Source organism: Echinops telfairi, unplaced genomic scaffold (genome assembly GCF_000313985.2).
Source record: "Echinops telfairi isolate 266 unplaced genomic scaffold, ASM31398v2 ScPeMD7_7468;HRSCAF=8506_0, whole genome shotgun sequence".
NCBI lineage: Eukaryota > Metazoa > Chordata > Mammalia > Afrosoricida > Tenrecidae > Echinops > Echinops telfairi.
The window spans coordinates 79,804,561-79,811,605 of record NW_022111369.1 but is presented as its reverse complement, the minus strand read 5'-3'; positions in this window follow the sequence as shown (position 1 = coordinate 79,811,605).

Here is a 7,045-nt window from a genome sequence, read left to right as displayed (position 1 = left end):
CCAGGTTTCAGCGGAACCTGCAAACTAAGACCAAGCAGGAAAACAGAACCCATGTACTTGATGACCTATTGAAATTGAGGAAAGAAATCATTTTGGTGAACAGTGTTCTAAATGAAGAAAGGAAGACCCATCTCACTGAGGGTATTGCATTTCTTGGCTGTTCTTCTCCTTTACCAAGCATTATGCCATCCTCCAGGCACTGAGTTATCCCAATACCCTAGAGAATTTGTACTCATTGAAGATCATGTGCCTCACAATGGTCGGATCTGCAACTGTCCATTGAGATGGTGCAGGACAGGACAATGTTTTGGTCTTATCTATTGTGCATGTTCATGGCGTTCCCATGACTCCAGCCAACTTGAAGGAAGTTAACAACATTTTTGACGTATCTCAAATCAAGATAAGCTATACAGGCATTTGTTGTGGTTAGGTGCCTGCTCATAGCGAGCCTATGTACAACAGAATTAAACACTTCTCAAGCCTGTGCCCCATAACAGTTGATGTTTAAGTATATTACTGCAGCCACTGTATCCGTTCATCTCATTGGGGGATTTACTCTTTTACTCTGTTCTTCCACTTTACCAAGCTCGATGTTCTTCTCTAAGAACTGGTTTCTCCTGGTAACATGTCCAAAGTATGTGAGAAGTCTAGCCAGCCTTATTTCTAATAAGCATTCTGGCTGTGCTTCTTCTGAGATAGATTTGTTTGCCGTTCTGGCTCTCTGCAGTACTTCTCAGATTCTTTGCCAACCTCATAGTTCATATGCATCAACAGATGCTTAGTAATGCAAAAAATCACCCCCAAATGGAAAAGCCATCAGCCAAGCCTAGTTGATTTTCAACATTCATTCAGGAAATAAAATGATTACATGAAAAACAAACACCCTATATTAAAATTTGTATAATAAAATGATTACATGAAAAACAAACACCCTATATTAAAATTTGTATTGTGTCTATGTATAAGTATTCAGCTTCTAGAAGGTACCAGCATTTCTGGGACTTAATTCTTAGTTCATGTCCTACCTTGGTTACTACTGGAGAAGCATACTTTAAATTGACATCCATGCAGTAATCAAGGTGAATATTTCAGGTACAAACTAAGGAAAAAGAAGAGAATGTTCGCTCAACGGACCATTGAATTCTACATGATTTCTTTTATTGCTGAAAGAATAAACACAAACAGACCTGTGCAGGTTTTGGCAGACACTGTGGTCCCCCATACAGGTAGCATCATTTCTTGCTGGGTGTGAAGGTAGCCATGCGTACCTTGTAAAAGCTGTGAGTGTGTAAAACCTAGCATCCAAGAAAAGAAATAAAATGACAAAATGATGAAATGAAACCAGCCATTACAAAATGTCCATTTCTGGGTCAGATTCACTTTTCTCTCCATTTCCTTCTAAAATTGTTCCCTTTTCTCCCACTTTCCCCCAAATTTCATGCAGCAGAGAGTAAGAGATCAATCGATATTGCTTTATAACACATTATCTTGTTGTGTGAATGTAAAGCACGGGGCAAGGGAGAATTGGGTCCACTGAGAGTCAAGTTAGGACACTGTTGGCCAGGGCAGAGTGAACTGGCTTTTAGGTGTATTGTCCTAAAGGAGACTTTACAAGCTTAATGACTGGGGAGTTATACCAAGCAGACCATTCTTATTTTTAGGGGGTTGTTATGATAGTACACCAGATGGTAATACTCTGAAATGCATATTTTATTGATATTCGTTACTCGGTGACCAATTAAAATTTAAGAAAGAAAAATATTTTGCTGACGATGTTTCTAAATGAAGGTTCACATTTTATAAAATAAGGCCAATTACTAATAAATCATATAACACCCACTTTACTTTTGGTGCATGTCAATGAATACAGAAAAAAAATTTTTCCCACTTATGTTGACAAGGTACTTGGACTATCAAGGCAAGAGTTACTCTAATGAGTGCAAGGCATCGTTGTTAAAGGATACAGAAGAAATACAGCTGTAGGACTCTCAGCCAGGAAGCCAGGGTCCACAGGACCAGGGGAAATCCTCATGGGAAGACAGTCAAGAGACTAGGAAACTTGAACACTGAGAGCTCTCTTTTAAGTTGAACTACTGCCTGAGAGTGAAAAACAAACAAACAAACCTAAAAATGACCTATCTATTACCAGGTCACATGTGCATTATCTATATTCTCGTCTGCCCCTCCCTGCCCCCATATCAAGGTATGGCTGGCGTGGTGGTGCTGTTCATTGTCCTCGAGTTGGCACTGGCTCAAAGGAATGCCACGTACAGGAGAACGGGCCTGACTCCATCTTCAAGATTGTGGGCATGCTTGAGGTTGTTTGTTTGTTTTCGTGTGTGCTCATTGTGTATTTTGATTGGCTTCCAAGCTAGGGGGCTCACCTTCCAGCACTGCCTCGGGAAATGTTGAGTTGTGAATCAGAGGGATTACATTGCTTAATTTTGGGGAAGTCGATCGCTGGGCATTTCTCTCTAGTCTGTTTTACAATGGAAGCTCCACTGAAGCCTGTCCTCCATGGGTGGCTCTGGTGATCTATGGAATACCAGTGACATAGCTGGCAGCACCGCAGCACCACTTGAGTCACCACAACATGATATAAGACAAAAGGAGAGATAGATTGTGGAAGGTAAGGGCTTCAATCTGTATGTTATGGAAACCAAGGGACCACAAGTTGAAGTTCAGTTGCATAAGAAGAGACCCATTTATTGAATAGCACACCCTCATTGAATGTGGCACATATTGTCTTGAGATCTAGGGAGGCAGTGGCTATGCACCTTCGGGACGTTGGGTGGAGCTAGACAGCTCAGAAAGTAACAAGAGTTGAACGGCTTTTGTTATTTCTTCCTATGGCAATTTTCAGTGGTTTAATCTCCTTGTTTCTTTATTTTGAAATTGAAGTTACTCTAAGGCAGGTTTCTTTAGTTGACACATTTTGCTTTTCTTCAACTACTCCCGATATATTATTACTTGTGAAGTGCTGCCCTTGAGTGTCCCTATGTGAGCATTGTCTGGCTTCTCGGCTTCCAGACATCACTCCTGTGTCTCGGTCGTCTTCACCGGCCTCGCTTTAGATGGTAGGAATTCTTGTAGTGGGTTTCCTGCCTCTTAAAGAAAGCCGTGTTCTAATTTACTGAACTCTGATCCCATTAACTCAAACTTTTTGTCCTAAAAGGTCAAAGTGTTAAAAGTAGTCACTTTTCTGATTCCTTAGAAATAGATGTGGTCAGCTGCAACCTCTGTCCTCCAAGTCACTGTTTAGGTAGACCAATGGAAAGTCTTATTTCTAAGTGTCTTACAGTGAACACTCTTTAACTTGTGTCGTCATCAAGCCGATAGTCGTATACTTGGCCATAAGTGTTTCTGAAGAATTGAAAGTTCAGTGCTGAGTGGAATGGTAGCCAGGCTAGTAGAAATTTCTCGCTCAGCTTCTATGTTGGGCATAGGGATGCGTTTGACAACGAGCTTATGAAATTAAGTTTTTTAAAAAAAAGTTTTGGATATATTTTTGATATCAAATAGCCTGAAGATGTAGTAAGGAGACAAGCGTTTACCTTTTGAGGTTGACTAATTTATTAAAAGCAGACCATCTGTGGGATTCCGATTGTGAACTAAATCTAGTGCTCGCCAGAGAAGGAGGACACGGGAGTGAGTAAGCAGAGAAGACTGTGCAGTTCCTTCTCAAGCATTATGCCCTCCTATCAGAGTCTGTTTGGTTTTTTCAATCAAAGTAATGATAAAACAAAAACAAAAGCAAAATGGTAGAAAGAAATATTTGAAATTCCTATGACCTATGGAACCCGAGCATTTGCATACTACTCCATTGGAAGGTAACCAGGGGAAAGAACCGGTTCTGCAATTGAGTCATCTTCACAGGCTAAGGAGACCTCCAGAAAGCAGCCAGGAATGCACATTCATGAGGGGAATTCCTTAACACAATGGTACTTCATGCGAGCAAAATTCATTTCTGGGAATCTGTTAGAATAGAGCCCCGCCCCTACAGGTTTTCAAGCTAAATTGCACTAGATCTAAGGGGGGGGAAAAACAGCCCAAACAACAAAACACTAATTCCCTCACCCCATCCGTATCTTCGGGAGTCTTTAAAATGACAATGTGTGCGTTGAAGTAGTAAGGAGGAGGATGTAAAGCCAGAGAGCTAAAAAGTCTATTCATGTCAAGAAGCAAGCAGAAGGTCTGCACTGTCAGTAATTAGCATTCATACTGGGAAAGAAATTACATATTAATACACTGTGTGTTCTTTTATTAGGTGGCTCGTTTTTTAGCAGTGACATGCCTGTGGACAGGAATGTAATTCTTCAGAGAGATTTAAGAGGCTGGGCTACATGCAATTCCCCACATTCATCATGTTAGATCACGTAAGCACCCACTGTGGGCTTTTGTATTCATCCAGAGCTCAGAGGCAGTGCCACATTTGGTTCTGAAAGTATGGGGAAAATTTTTTTTTCTAAACTGAAAAATAAATGGGGGTGGAATAAAGAACTGGAGAAACACGATCTTTTTCTTATGTATTTCTAAAATCCATCTTCTATTTCTATCATTGAGGTCAAACTTTAGACTAATCTTAGAGTCATCCATCTGGCTGATATGAGCCATTTGTTGTCATTAATTAGTGCTGGAGATAGGATAAACCTAATGTGTACTCAGTACACATTTAAGTCAGGAAATTATTTTAAGGATTCACAGCAATCTAATCAGTGTGTGAGTGACATTTTTAAGCCAGCTCAACTCCTTCCCTGCTCTGTGTTTTATAATGCCTGGGAGGGGGAATGAGCAGAAGCCCTTTGTTTCTGATTATATAACACATCCCAATAAAAGCTTATGGTGCACTAAGAGTGTGTAAGGCTAATCACCTTAAATGTTGCAATGCATTTCCAAAGAATTAGAACATATAAGGGCACAGGGCTCTTCACAGTTTATCCTTTAAAAGATACCAACATTGGAAATAGAATTTTAAGCACTATTCATGACGCCGCATTGTGGTATTGTTTAAGATAACATGATGTGAAGCATGAATTGCATTCATACATGAAAATGAAATCTGAGTGCATTCTGCTAATGGAAGGCAAAAGTCAATTGCCATTTAGGTCACTGTGTGACGGTAGGAAATCATTTTAATGAAGCTAGCTCTGTTCAAAACAGTTTGGATCTCAGCATATAAAAGAATATGAGTTCCCAAACAGGATTTCACTAGAGGCAAATACTATCAAGCGAGCAACTGAAGTGTACAGTAAAAGCTCCCACTAGCAAAAGGTTGAATAAGCTTGAATCAACAAAATAGATGGTTTTAAGTATTTTATTCTCCACATTTTTGATGACTTTTAAAGTAGTACCCAGCTGCCTGCACTGTGTGAACTTTGTTGGTCAGAATTATGCTCATTGAAACCCTTAGCAATAGTTAAAGACTGTGTTTCGTTTAATTAAAATTATGCCCAGAGATAAACAATGGAGAGTACAGATTCTTCACTGGAGAAAACAAAAGCTGAAGTGTATTAATTATGTCATTAGCTATCAAGCTTCTTGCCCTCCTCTTTTCTTTCCGCAAATCAGAATGCCTTCATCAATTCCCCATTCTACTTCTCCACGCTCCCTCTTCAAAATTGGCAACCAGAGTATTAAACGAAATCCGCAGCAAGCCTTCCGGTGCAAGGTGTTCTTTGTGGCAGGGTTAATGGTAATAGGGACTGCTGGTTCCTACATTTACAATCTTTTTCAAAAGACAGCACATCTTGGCAAGGAGCTCAGAAAGTACAGTCCTTAGTTCCATCTGCATTTATTCAAGGCCATGCTGTATGCCCTTGGGCAATCACAGAGCCTCGGAATGTGTGCCAAGTGTCATGCCGTTGAGCTTCCCGGCCCCGTCGTCTTCTTTCACCCAGGAAGGCTGTGGGGGAAGATGACGACCCCAGGGAAATCAAGTCAAGTTTATTCAGTGTTTCGTTTCAGGCTATTAGATAAGGAGACAATGGGAGTTGTGGGTACAAAGATTCTTCATTCCTCATCTCTCCGGGTTCTGCACCTAGTGAAGAGGGACCTCCGAAACAGTGGTGAGATTTACTCAGATGTAAAATAAAGAGAAAAAATATGCTCATAAAATGCTTGTGCATCAAAACTTTGACCTTTTTCTTCTATTTGGTCATTTTGTAGATACGTGTGTTTTTCTTAGCAATAGAGAAGAAATGTTTATCCCAATTAGGAAACTGCGTCGTATATAGAATACTCGTGCGCTGCTGGGAATCCCGCCCCCTCGGTACACGTTGGGCCGCGATCTGCACGGTTGGCAGTTCAAGACCACCAGCAGCGCCACGGGAGAAAGACTGGGCTTTCTACTCCAGTTAGCAGAGTCTCAGAAACGCGCAGGGGTCGCTGTGAGTCAGCATTGACCCAATGGCAGTGAGTGTGCGTCTATAAGGGGTCCTTGGCCAGTGGGTGAGGGGCATTGTGAGCATCGAGCTGCTAAGTGGAAGTTCAGGGGTTCAAAGCCATCAGCACCTCAAAGCCATCAGCGCCTCAGAGGAAGAAGGGGGAGCCCCTCTGCTCCAGTGAAGGTTTTGTCTCTGAAGCTTAAGGGCACGTCTACTCTGTCCTGGCAGGCCACTGCGAGTCGGGATAAACTGTGAGGCCATGAGTTCGGTTTTGATTTGGGTCTTTAGCGTTAAAAATATCTTTTGTTAGGCACCAGGGGAAGCAAATATTAGAAAAAAAGATCATTGAGAAGTGCTAAAATGTAATGATCAAACACATGTGGTGGTTTGCTGTCAGAAACAGCCGTTTGACCTAGGCAAATAGCTAATTTCTGAGAGGCTCAACTTCCTCGTCTGTATAATGGAGGCAATGAAATGTAATGTCTTTTACTCGGGTGGAACAAAATGATACAGTTAAAGAGCTCCATGTCTTACGAGGGAAAATACAATGGTTCTTTAATGCTGGCTATTAACAGTGTAGAAAAATAATAAAAGGCTAAGTTCCAATTTTTAACTTTCCATTTAGCTCGTTTGTTGGCGCTCTCACTGTCTGGTACTGCCAA